Raw genomic sequence first — 14,027 nt, forward strand, 5'->3', positions numbered from 1 at the left:
CAACTTGATGTAATGAACACTGGGTGTTATATGCAACTGATGAATCACTAAATTTTACCACTGAAACTAATAATATACTATATGTTAACTAACCTGAAATTAAATTAAAAAAATTTTTTAAAAATTGTTAGATAACTAGAAAAAAAAAAGAACAGATTAAAGGGATTCTATATAATCCACGTTAAAATCCAGACAAATTTTGTATAATTTTAAAAACAAATTTTAATATAGTGAAAAATATTGGACACTTATACATAAGAATATAAAATTATTTTCCTACATATAAACTTAGAAATTGAAACTTCAGTGGTTTTCTAAATGCTAATCAAGGGGACCAGCTATATCAGAATAATCAGGGCAGTTTTAAAAAAATGTAATTCCTGGGGGTGACTGGGTGGCTCAGTCAGTTAAGCATCTGCCTTCAGCTCATGATCCCGGGTTCCTGGGATCAAACCCCTCACTGGGCTCCTTGCTTGGCAGGGAGTCTGCTTCTCCCTCTGTCTCTCCTCCTCTCATACTCTCAAATAAAAAAAATCTTAAAAAAAAAAATGTAATTCCTGGACTGCACCTGTGATTTAGTATACTGAGGTAGATCAGGGATTCTACAAATTTTAATGATTCTTAAGTGTTTTGATTCCAAATTAGATTTAAAAATTATTGTACTATTTCATAACTTCTTTCAAATTAAAATGCTATATAACTTTAAAATGTTTTGTTAAATTTGTCCATGTTTGCTTTTGTATACATGGTTATTGTTCAACTTATCTTAAAGCAACTTGTGATTATAACAGATTTTTTCCAAAATTAGCAATGATTTGATTAAATATTCCTAGAAAGTGTCTGGGCTCTCATGTAAGTAGGAATAAGAATGCCTTCTGGAACAGTATACATTAAAGGACTCCTGTGAGGAAAACCATGTGGGTCACAGGGGAGACAGGTGGGCTCTTGGCCCAGGCTCGGGCACCAGGCCAACCAAGCCGGAGACCAGCCCTCCAGTGGGCCGGGGGCGGGGAAGGGTGCGGGCACCTGGTGCCAGGACCCTGTTCCACATTGGGAACGGCTTCACCCTGGCCTTCTTGCCCTACTTCATCACCTACAAGTGCAGCAGCCCGTCTGAGTACAACACCTTCTGGAATCACCCGCATCTTCGTGCAACTGTGCAAGATGCTGTTCCTGGACACTTTTTTTCCCACCCGGGAAGGTGGCATCTATGACTTCATTGGGGAGTTCATGAAGCCAGAGTGGATGTGACAGACTGATAGACCTAAACCTTGTCATGTCCTGGAATGCAGGCATTGGGTAGCACAAGATCATGGTTGTTGCCCTGAGCTGGACCACCCCTGAGCTCATTGTCTCCCGCTGAAATTCCCTCTGCGTTGGAGCCTCGGGCTTTGAGTTTGACTGACGTATATCCAGATGAGCAACGATTCCAACATCAGTCTGGTCCATTACATCGTTGCATCTGCCCACGTCTGGATGATAACATGTTATGACCTAGGCCACAGTTTTCAGCCAGCAGTACTCCTGATGTTCCTTAGCATCTACAAGGCTTTTGTCATGAAGACCTTCATCCACATCTGTTCCCTGGGCAGCAGGACAGCACTGCTGTCCAGAGCTGTGATGACAGGCCTGCTGGCCCTCAGCACCCTGGCTCTCTGTGGTCCTGCTGTCAACATGCACTCCTCGGTGTCTTTTTTTTTTTTTTTAAGATTTTATTTATTTATCCGAGAGAGAGAGAGAATGAGAGAGAGCACATGAGAGGGGGGAGGGCCAGAGGGAGAAGCAGACTCCCTGCTGAGCAGGGAGCCCAACGCGGGACTCGATCCCGGGACTCCAGGATCATGACCTGAGCCGAAGGCAGTCGCCCAACCAACTGAGCCACCCAGGCGCCCCACTCCTCGGTGTCTTATACCAGACACTCACATACCATTCCCCGGCTTCCAGGTTTCAGTGAAGTAAACAGTAAAGTCAAAGAATAAAAAAAAAAAAAAAAAAAAAAGAATGCTGTGAGATTGTACTACCTGTGGAAATATTTCAATGCCAAGAATCTTTGTTTACTAAATTATAAAAATAAACGTATTACTTCTTTATACACCTACTTTTACATACACACCATGGGCCTACTTGGGCTCTGTGTTTTTTATCTGAATGAAAAAAAAAAGCTGCTAAGGAATGGGCTATCTGCTGGACTTAGTTGAATAGGCCAATATACTGTCCAGATGTCAACATCTTTGTGACTTAAAGCAAATTCATAAATTACCGATTAATAAAACAATTTGAGATAAGTGTACATATAGGGATTAGAGGGAAATAAGAGTTACTGTCACAGTTGTTTTGGCTGCATATTATAATAGGGCAAACCTCTTGAAATCAATTGGTGGAGGTTAGAATCAAGCAATCTGCTTTTGTTAACTGAGGAAAACTGTAATGTGGATCTTAATTTCCTTAAGAAAATTAAGTGAGGCTTACATGTGAAAACATACAAATATTGTCCAGAATGGGAGGCCCTGGCATTTAACCGTCATTATCATGTCATATAGGCAATCTGTTGTGTTGTAACAGAGACAAAACCTATTCCAAGAGGAAATGCATATTGTAGCTCAGCATGAATGTTCCTGGTATTATGTGCTTGTTTGCTGTACCTCATCAGTGTCAGCTTTAGGGTAGCATATGCTTCAACATTTTGTGACTATTGCTATGTCATCAGTGAGGAGAAATTAGAATTATGTTTCCATACATTTATCAAATAATGCCAAACAGTAATATTTTTGGTTAATGAATATTTAATGATCTAATACCGGTGGCAATAATTTGACATTGCACTTCTCATCATGCACAAAGAAGCTATGCTTTAAAAAAAAATGTTTCTTGAATTATAATGTATTTAATACAGATATATTTAGAATTTATGGTTTTTCCTTCACAAAAAAAAAAAAGATTGCTGTATATTTGGACACTTGATTACTACGTTTTTATATTATTTTTATTTTTTGTTTTATTTTTAATTACCTATTTTATATTATAACTCAATGTGCTCCAAGTATTTTTGTTTTTGTTTTTGTTTTTAAAGATTTTATTTATTTATTCATGAGAGACAGAGAGAGAGGCAGAGGGAGAAGCAGGCTCCCCGCCGAGCAGGGAGCCCGATGCGGGACTCGATCCCAGGACCCTGAGATCATGACCTGAGCCGAAGGCAGACGCTTAACCATCGAGCCACCCAGGCGCCCCAACTCCAAGTATTTGTTAAGTAGTTCTAGTTGAAATAAAATTTTTTTATATTTCTAAAAAAATGATGTATTTTAATTCATAATTAAGGTCAGAATGGGGGATCTATTTACAATATTCCAAAATTAGAAATAATTATTTGATAGTGAATACTTCAGCTTTGAATCAAATGTGAGATTTGACTCATTCTCTAACAATACCACACTTCTCTATAGCTCAGTGGGAACAAGTAAGATATTCAACTTTGTATGTTATCAGAGAAACTCCAAATTAATTCTTTAGGCCATTGCCATTGAGAAAATATTAAAATGTGAAATAAAGGTTATTAGTGTGACAAAGAGGAGCTCTGAACACTGATAGCCATTTGGGTTTAATATTGTTAAATGAGGCCACATTACCGCTACAACAGTTGGCTGTCTAATAAGCTGGAATATCTCATCAGGAATATTATAACAAGATGTGCTCTGAAGAGCCTGTTGGAAAACAATCACTTGATATAGCTCATTTAAGGTTCAGTACCATCACTCTCATTTGCCTCTTCTATAGTCTATTTCTGCAGGGTTAGCAATGAGAACGAAGCATCACACCATTTTCAGTCTCTGGCACCCTGACTCCATCAGGGTTTTGATTAGTCCCCAAAGAAGGTATGTTTAACTGAAAGATATCATGATTATCAACAAAAGGAAGCAGGATGGCAAATGAAGTTGGGAGAAATTGCTCAAATACAGAATGGAAACACAAAACCTATTAATTCAGTGACATTTCAGAGTCTGTTAAGCACTGGTCATCAAAGCACTGAGTATGTTGTATTTATGGATCCAGTGTCCAGTCTCAAGGCTTTTGGGAATCTAAAACTATCTTTTGGATATATCACTATTTTTTAAAATACAGAGGCACAGAAAAATGTACCATTTAGTTTAATACATATATATTTATATATATATACACACATTTTTATTTACCATTTAATGTAGAGTAAACAATAGTGACTAAAGTTTTCCCGTTAAATTTGGAGATCAGGTCTTTTTCAGAACAAAAATATATTCATTGTAAAACATGCTTTTTATGTAAAACTCTGCATGCAGGACTACAACTGAGTCATTTTTAGAATGTTTCAGATTACAGATTTCTGTGCAATATTAGGAAAAATATAAAAATTTCAATATCAATTATGACACTGCCATAGATTTTATAAAAAGACTCTTTTCATTGAAAAGTTATATGTAATTTCAGTGACTCATAGTATACTATTTAGAATTTATATTCCATTACCTCTTCCAGGTTACTTTACATAAAATCCTGCATATTATAGTAGTGTGCAAATTAAGTTTCCAAAAATCTAATACATAGTGTATTTCTACTTTCAAGGATGAACAAAACCTATGCATTAAAAATACATGCTATTCCACTGAAATTTTAAGAGGTTTTTCTCTTTTGGTGTGTTTTATCATTCCCAAAAGTGCAGTGAAGATGTTTGGTTTGAGATTAATAATATCTCTTGCATTTTCAAGACTGCTTTAAAACTTCCTAGTGTGCAATCTTCATATTTTGTTGATATATCCCTGGAAGAATGCCAGTTCTGCATAAATGAACCAAATTAATCATTTCTGACTCACTGAATCGGACATGAAACTCTTCAGTAATATTTGAGTGCCTACTATGTGCCATTTACGTTTAACATCAGAGATTCCAGATATGGAGAAACACAAACAACCTTTTGTTCTGATGGAGCTTGCTGCTCTTAGAAAAGAGAGTGAGTGATGAAAATACCACACTAATGAAATGGTGATTGCACACTGAGAACAATAGTGAGAAAAAGCAAAAATAGATGAGGATGTATTACAAAACTTTTAAAAAGCTTCTGAGGAAGTGATGCTTGAGCTGATATCTAAAGAACAAATGGCATTTAACTAGGTGAAGTGTCAGTGGGAAATGTGCAATGGGAAGCATCACAGAGGGAAGAATTAGGACGAAAATCCTGTGATGTGAGGAAGCATGGTACACTTGAGCTGCTTAAAGAAGTCTGCATCCTGGGCGCCTGGGTGGCTCAGTTGGTTGGGCGACTGCCTTCGGCTCAGGTCATGATCCTGGAGTCCCTGGATCGAGTCCTGCATCGGGCTCCCTGCTCGGCGGGGAGTCTGCTTCTGCCTCTGACCCTCCCCCCTCTCATGTGCTCTCTCTCGCTCTCATTCTTTGTCTCAAATAAATAAAATCTTTAAAAAAAAAAAAAAAAGTCTGCATCCTGGCAGCAGAGGAAATGGAGAATGAACTTCTACACAACTTTCAAAAAGTATGGTTATTAAGCTAAAATGAGAAATGAGAGGACTCTAGAGCAGAACTTGCAATCATGTGTTTGAGGGTGTAGTTTTCTTTTTCTCATAAAACTGAAGAGACGTGAGCATATCTGAAGGTCAATGGGACAGTGTGGAGAGACTGACGGAATGCATAAGACAGACAAATATGATTAAGACAAATTTTCCAGGAAGACGGTAAACAATAGAATCCAAAGAGCAAATGGAGGGCACGACTTTTGAAAGAAATAGGATCGATTTCTTCTTCCATAGCTGCAGAGGGGAGCCTGGTGGATTCGTGGCTACAGTCCTTTCATGACAGTGGGCACTGAGCCTAATGTCTTGAGGTCCTGGCTCACTCGTCCTGGGGTGACAGGAGTCTAGCCTGTGAGATCTCTGCTCACTTGGACTGAGGGTTGCTACACAAAGAAACTGCTGTTTTAGGACTTATTTGGATATTTTCTGTAGATATAAATGTTTTCATTCCCACAAATATTAACTCTCTCCAATTCCTAATTATGTCTAGCATTTCATTAAGGACATTAAGAGTTAATAAGATGCTACAGTAAGATACTCTATATTTCAACCAGAAAGTATGTATTTGTAAAAATGGCCATTCCCCTCTGAACTAAACATTTTAGTCACATCTTTTCTTTCTTCCCGGAGTTATTAAATATCTGAGGTAATGACCAGTGCTGCCTCTATGGCAGGTTTGATTTATGCTAAGGTACTAAAAATTATGTTCCTTCAGGGAATGTCACTGAAATATAGTGCTGCTTGAAATGTATATGTAAAAATAGGTTTTATATATTTTTTGTTAAAAGTTCAAGGTGTAATTGGAGATTAGAATTAAGAATGACACAAACATTATTAAGAACTATTTAAATTACAGCATAGCAATTGTTTTAACATTTTCAAAATCAACGTTTAGTAATTGTGGATGGTTATAATATCGATCATTAATAGTGATATAAAATTCATAATAAAATTCAAAATCTATGTTTCTAAAGTGAAAAGGCTTTGATTGTAAATTGTTATATCAGAAAATGTCATTTTCTCTTTTAAGCTTTGTCAGTATCATATAGGAGTTATTTCATTTCTCCTTTATACAAGCATCCTTATACAAACTGCCAATTTTTATAGGAGCCATAAATACAACTTTTATGCATTTTTTTCAATACATTTAAAAAACTTTGTTGGAGTATAAAATTTCGAGCAATCCTAAAACAAAGACTTTAATTCTTACCAGGATTTGTGATTAGGATGTATATTTAAGATCAGTTAAATGTTTTTATTTTTTTTAAGATTTTATTTATTTGACAGAGAGAAACACAGCGAGAGAGGGAATGCAAGCAGGGGGAGTGGGAGAGGGAGAAGCAGGGAGCCCGATGTGGGGCTCGATACCAGAAACCCGGGATCATGGCCTGAGCTGCAGGCAAACGTTTAACAACTGAGCCACCCAGTACCCCCAGTTAAAGGTTTTTAAAGTAACGTTTTAAATTACATTTACAGTTTAACTGTTTCCTCTAGAATTAGCTGATCCCCTGAAGTCTATCCTCTCACAGATTGGCCTCCTCTAATATTCCACTGAAACAAGTTGTCGGCCAATACTTAGACAATTGATCCTAGTCAACTGCAAAACTTGAATCCCAGGTCTTCAATCACATCATGGAGGGGCTGATACTTCCCCAGTAATGATTGCTGATGTGGTGAATCTTCCACTGGCTTACTGTATCTTATAGCTGTCCAGAAGTGTATTTCAGGCCCTCCATCATGCTAAAGGAAGGCTGAGTGCTACCACCTACCAAAATAACTAGGCTGCCAAAGAATTATGTTGTAGCATACCAATTCATGATCATACCAAGGTAGGGACAAGTGCTCCCCTAAACATGTAGCTTAAAAGATCCTCTGGGCACCTGGGTGGCTCAGTTGGTTAAACATCTGCCTTTGGCTCAGGTCATGATCTCAGGATCCTGGAATCAAGCCCCAAGTCAGGCTCCCTGCTCAGCAGGGTGTCTGACCCTCCCCACCCTTGTTCCTGTGCTCTCTCTACAAATCAGTCAGTCAATCTCCTCAACTTCTTCTACACAAGGCTACTACTTTCAAGACCACGAGACATAGATGACCTTCCTAATACTAGAAACAAACACAGAGAGGTAGACAAAATGAACAAATATATCCCAAATGAAAGAACAGGACAAAATAACACCAAAAGAGCAAATGAAATGGAGATAAGCAATATACCTGAAAAATAATTCAAAGTAATGATCATATAGATACTCACTGAACTTGAGAAAAGAGTGGAGGTTCTCAGTGAGACCTTCAACAAAGAGGTAGAAAATATAAAGGGAACCAGTCAGAGATGAAGAACTCAATAACAAATAAAAAATACACAGAGGGAATCCACAGCAGATTAGAGGATTCAGGTGAATGGATAGAAAGCAACCAAGCTGAACAGCAAAAAGAAAAAAGAATAAAAAATGAGAATAAGTTAAAGAAACTTGACAACATTATCAAGTGTAATAACATTCACATTATAGGGATCCCAGAAAGGGAAGAAAGAGAGAAGGTGACAGGAAACTTATTTGAAGAAATAGTATCTGAAAATTTCCCTAGTCTGGGGAAGGAAACAGACATTCAGATCCAGAATGCACAGGCTCTTAACAAGATTAACTAAAAGAGGTCCACACCAAGACAATCATTAAAATGGCAGAAAGGATTGATAAAGAGGGAATTTTAAAAGCAGTAGGAGAACAGAGAACAGTTACATAACAAGGGAAACCCCATAAAGCTATCAACTGATTTTTCAACAGAAATTTTGCAGGCTAGATGGGAGTGGTGTGGTATGATATATTTAAAATGCTAAAAACAAACAAACAAACAAAAACCTATAACCAAGAACACTCTACCTGGCAAGGTTATCATTGAGAACAGAAGAGAGTTTCCCAAACCAAAGTGAAAGGAGTTCATCACCACTAAACCAGCCTCACATGAAACACTGAAGAAATTATTTTATTTTTTAAAAAAGATTTACTTGGGGGGGTTGGGGGGGTGAGATTTATTTAAGGAGAGGGAGAGAATCTCAAGGGACTCCCCACTGAGCGTGGAGCCTGATGTGGTGCTTGATCTCATGACCCTGAGATCATGACCTGAGCTGAAATCAAGAGTTGGATGCTTAACTGACTGAGCCACCCAGGTGCCCCTGAAGGAATTCTTCAAGTAGAAAGAAAAGGCCATATCTAGAGGTAAAAAAAAATTATGAGTGGGAAAAATTTCACAGGTAAATGCAAACATATAATAGTTTAATCACTTATAAAACCACTATGAGGGTTAAAATACAAAAGTACTAAAATTAAATATATCTACATAAATCAATTAAGGGATACGGAAAATAAAAGGGTATAAAATATGACATACATAAAATATAAAGGAGGGATTAAAATTTAGTGCTTTAGAAGGTGTTCAAACTTAAGCAACCATTGACCTAATATAGACTGCTCTACATGTAAGATGTTATATATGAACCTGACAGTAACCATAAATAAAAAATCTATAACAGATGCACAAAAAATAGAGAGAAAGGGATTCAAGAACATTATGGAAAGCCATCAAACCACAAGGAAAGAGACCAAGAGATGAAACGAATAAGTACTACAGAAAGAACCAGAACACAAGTAACTAAGTGGAAATAAGAACATACCTGTCAACAATTATTTTAAATGAAAATGGACTAAGTGCTCCAATCAAAAGACAAGGAGTTCCAGCTCAAGATGTCAAGACAGGAAGACTATGAACTTACCTCCTCCACAGAGCACACCAAATTATACCTATTAATAGAACAATTCCTCCTGAAGAAGAATGGAGGGATGACTGAACAGCTACTGAACAAACAAAGAATGACAAAAGAACAGCAAGACATAGAGAAATGGTAACAAAGGGAACCCCAACCCCAGTTATTATGAAAGACAGTGAGGAGGGATAGTACTGAGAGATCAGGAAAGATCCCTCTGTCCTTGGGCACAGAAAAAAGGCCATAGTTTAAAAGAGCAACTAGCATATAAAACAGACAGCACTAGGACTCTGCCAAGTGGCTGAGGAGCTGCAGGAAAGCTCTCCAGGTCAGAGGGAATGGAGAACACCAGAGCACGATCTGGACACCCTAATGGGCAAGTCCAGTCATCTCGGTGGACTTGCAATTTAAGTGAGCTGAAGGTACACAAGCCCTAGTCACACTGGGGCACAAAAGAAGAAGCCAGGGCTTAAAAGTGCTCAGGAGCTATGGGAAAACTCTTTCCTCCTCTACCTTAAAAGCACAGACTGAGCAGGGTCTGGCTTATAGGCTTACAGTAAACTTGGGACCTCAGTGAGCCTAGTGTCCACAAGCCCACACCAGCTGCCCTGTGGCACTGGGGCACAAAAAACAAACCATGGTTTTGTGCATGTTTTTATTTTTTTGAAATTATTAAAAAATATTTAAAAATATTTTATTTATTTGTATTTATTAAAAAATAGATTAATCAGAATTGAGAATATAATAATTGAAATAAAATCACACTAGAGAGAATCAACAGGAGATTAGAGGTAAAGAAGACTGTATTACAGATCTGGAAGACAGGGTTATGGAAAACACACAAGCTGAACAACAAAAAGAAAAAAGAATTTTTTAAAAAGTAGATAAAGATATCACTTGGACAATAACAAGCAAAGAAACTTTCACATTACAGGGGCCCCAGAAGAAGAGAGAAAAAGGTGTAGAAAATTTACTTTAAGAATAAATGAAAACTTCCTTAACCTGGTGAGGGAAATAGACATCCAAGTCCAAGAAGCACAGAGAGTTCCAAAGAAGTTGAAACCAAGGAGGTCCACATCATAGCACATAATAATTAAATGTCAAAAGTTAAAGATAAAGAGAGGATATTAAGGCAGCAAGAGAAACAAAAAGTTACATACAAGGGAAAACCTATAAGGTTCTCAGCTAATTTTTCAGAATTCAGAAACTCTGCAGGCTGGAAGTGGCATGATATATTCCACGTACTAAAAGGAAAAGACCTAAACCAAGAAAACTCTACCTTCAAGGTTTTCACTCAGATTTGAATCAGACCTAAAGAGTTTCCCAAACAGAACATAGAGTTTATCACCACTAAACTAGCCTTAAAAGAAATGTTAAAGGGACTTTAAGTGGAAGAGAAATGATCATAATTAGACATAAGAAAATTATGAATAAAAAGATGTAAAGTATGACAACAAATACATAAAATGTAGAAAATGGAGTAAAAAAGGAAGAGAAGAGGAAAGATTTTTTTTTAAGAATATTTTAACTTAAATGGTCATCCAATTAATATGGACTGTTATTTACTTAGGATGTTATATATGAACTTCATGTAACCAAAAACAAAACCTATGATAGATAAACAATAAAAAGAAAGCCAAACACTATAGATATTCATTGATCATAAATAAAGAGAGCAAGAGAAAAAGGAACAAAACTACAACAACCAGAAAACAAATTTTAGAAGTGACCATAAGTACTTACCTATCAATAATTACTTTGAATGTAAATGGGCTAAATGTAAACTAGCTCCAATCAAAAGACACGGGATGATGAAATGTATAAAAAAAGACCTGTCTATATGCTGCCTACAAGAAACTAACCTCAGATCTAAAGACACATAAAATGGAAGTGAAGGAATGGAAAAACACTCACCATGCAAAAAGAAACAAAAAAAGGGGGGGTAAAAAGCTGGGGTAGCTATACTTAAGACAAAATAGACTTCAAAGCAAAGACTGTACCAAGAGATATAGAAAAGCATTATGGGGTGCCTGGGTGGCTCAGTCGTTAAGTGTCTGCCTTTGGCTCAGGTCATTATCCCAGGGTCCTGGGATTGAGCCCCTCATTGGGCTCCCTGCTCTGTGGGAAGCCTGCTTCACCCTCTCCCACTCCCCCTGCTTGTGTTCCCTCTCTCACTGTGTTTCTCTGTCAAATAAATAAATAAAAAATCTTAAAAAAAAAAGGAAAAGCATTATATAATGATAAAGGAACCCATCCAACAAGAGATATAACAATATTGTAATTATCTACCAAACAATGGAGCACCTAAATACATAAAGCAAATATTAACAGTTATAGAGAAATTGATGTTAATGCAGTAACAGTAGGGGATTTTTAACACTGCACTTATATCAATTGATACATCATCCAGACATAAAATAGGGTAAAAAGGTCTTTGACACATTGGACCAGATGGACATAATAGACATATACAGAACATTCCATCCCCCAAAAATAGAATACACATTCTTTTCAAGTGCACATGGACCATTCCCCAGAATACAGCACATATTAGGCCATAAAACAAGCTTTAATAATCTAAGAAGACTGAAATCAGACCCTGCATCTTTTCCAAATACAGTGGTATGAAACTGGAACTAAGTCACAAGAAAACTGGAAAAAACAAACACATGAACACTAAACACAACAAAAAATGGGTTAATAAGGCAATCAAAGAAGAAATTAAAAAATACATGGAGACAAATGAAATCGAAAACAAATGATCCAGAATCTTTGTGATTTGTTTCTTGAAGTAGGACTGTATTGTTATATATTTCCCTCTTAGAACTGAGTTCACTATAGTCCTACTGAATTGAAAGCAGTTGTAAGATAGAACTGCTTTCACTACAGTCCTAAGAGGGAAATATATAACAATACAGTCCTACCTCAAGAAACAAATCAAACAAATCAAATAAACAATCTAACCTTATACCTGAAGGAACTAGCAAAAGAACAAAGCCCAAGGTGAGTAGAAGAAAGGAAATAAAGATCAGAGCAGAAATAAATGACAGAAACTAAAAACCATCACCACCACCAAAAATCAATGAAACCAAGAGCTGGTTCTTTGAGAAGATAAACAAAAATCGACAAACTCTTAGCCAGACTCATCAAGAAATAAAGAGAAAGGACCCAAATAGAGCCAGAAATAAGGAGAACAACTGAAACCTCATAAATACAAAGGATTGTAAAAGAATACTATGAAAAATTATATGCCAACAAATTGTACAACCCAGAAGAAATGGATAAATTCCTAGAAATATACAATCTTCCAAAACTGAATCAGGAAGAAATAGAAAATCTGAATAGATCAATTACAAGTAATGAAATTGAATTTAACAAATAAACAACAACAACAACAAAAAAACCTACCAAAAACAAAGCCCAGATAAAGGACCAGGTAGATTCAGAGGTGAATTCTACCATATTTAAAGAAGAGTTAATACCTAATCTCCTCAAACTATTCCAAAAACTAGGAGAAAGGAAAGCTTCTAAATACATCTACAACAAGCATTATCCTGATACCAAAACCAGACAAAGAACACCCCTTACACACACAAACTAAAGGCCAATATCCCTGATGAACATAGATACAAAAATCCTCCATAAAATATTAGCAAACCACATACAACAATACATTAAAAAGATCATTCACCACATTCAGGTTGGATTTATTCCTGGGAGGCAAGGATGGTTCAATACTGGCATTCAATCAAGGTCATATACCACATCAACAAAACAAAGGATAAAAATATTATCTCAATAGATTCACAAAAGTGCTTGAGAAGATTCAACATCCATTCATGGTAAAAACTCTCAACAAAATGGTGTTAGAGGGAACATACCTCAACAAAACGAAGGCCACATATGAAAAACCCACTACTAACATCATACTCAGTGGTGAACAACTGAGAGCTTTCCTTCTGAGGTCAGGAACAGAACAAGGATGTCCACTCTCACCACTTTTATTCAACATAGTACTGGAAGTCCTAGCCACAGCAATCAGACAAGAAATGAGGCATCCATATTGGGAAAGAAGTCAAACTGTCACTGTTTCCAGACAACACGATAGCATATATAAACTCCTAAAGATTCCACCAAAAAACAAATTCAGGAAAGTGGCAGGATACAAAATGGATACTCAGAAATTGAGTTGCAGAAAGAGAAATTAGAAATACCATACCATTTACAATTGCACCAAAAAGTATTTAGGAATAGGAGCACCTGGGTGGCTCAGTCGGTTAAATGTCTGCCTTCAGCTCAGGTCATGATCTCAGGGCCCTGGGATTGAGTCCCATGTCAGGCTCCCTGCTCAGTGGGGAGTCTGCTTCTCCCTCTGCCTCTCCCCATTCTCATGCCCTCTTTCTCTCAAATAAAAAATTTTATTTATTTATTCATGAGAGACAGAGAGAGAGACAGAGGCAGAGGGAGAAGCAGGCTCCCCGTGGAGCAGGGAGCCCGATGCGGGACTCGATCCCAGGACCCTCGGATCATGACCTGAGCCGAAGTCAGACACTTAACCAACTGAGCCACCCAGGCGTCCCTCAAATAAATAAAAATCTTAAAAAAAAAAAAAAAAGAATACCTAGGAATAAACTTAAACACTGATAAAAGAAATTGAAAATGAAACAAATGGAAAGATATTCCATCCTCATGGATTGGAAGAATTAATATCATTAAAATGT

Source organism: Mirounga angustirostris, unplaced genomic scaffold (assembly GCF_029215605.1).
Source record: "Mirounga angustirostris isolate CCGP_5_RB_7025 unplaced genomic scaffold, mMirAng1.0.hap1 SCAF_3, whole genome shotgun sequence".
NCBI lineage: Eukaryota > Metazoa > Chordata > Mammalia > Carnivora > Phocidae > Mirounga > Mirounga angustirostris.